The sequence below is a fragment of the Sinocyclocheilus rhinocerous genome, unplaced genomic scaffold (assembly GCF_001515625.1).
Source record: "Sinocyclocheilus rhinocerous isolate Xijiao unplaced genomic scaffold, SAMN03320098_v1.1 scaffold181, whole genome shotgun sequence".
Taxonomy (NCBI): domain Eukaryota; kingdom Metazoa; phylum Chordata; class Actinopteri; order Cypriniformes; family Cyprinidae; genus Sinocyclocheilus; species Sinocyclocheilus rhinocerous.
In genome coordinates, this window is record NW_015638952.1 from 176886 (window position 1) to 177150 (window position 265).

The 265-nt window shown below is 30.6% G+C and overlaps 1 protein-coding gene across 1 annotated transcript in view; it reads right to left on the minus strand.

The window, feature by feature from the left end:
• The window catches only part of LOC107750298 (myb-binding protein 1A-like protein), a 20528-nt gene that overhangs the window by 3254 nt on the left and 17009 nt on the right, over positions 1-265 (minus strand). The window lies entirely within an intron of this gene.

A 265-nucleotide genomic window follows, 5' to 3' on the forward strand; every position in this document is an offset into this window, starting at 1 on the left:
TGCAAATGTTCAACATTTTTTTTGATAATTATTGACCTAGAGAGTCTAGAGAATAGTACTGCACTGATTTTATTGATTTTGAGTTTAAAATCTATGACTAGTTCACAAAAGTAGGTGTTTTAAATGTGTTAAGTAGGTGTTTTCTCACATATTTAATTAACAGTTTTATTGCCAGCATTGGTCACAGAGGCAAAGTTGTTCAGAATGAGGAGATTTATCATATGATATGAAGATCTAGTGCTTGTGTGAATATATGAACATGTTC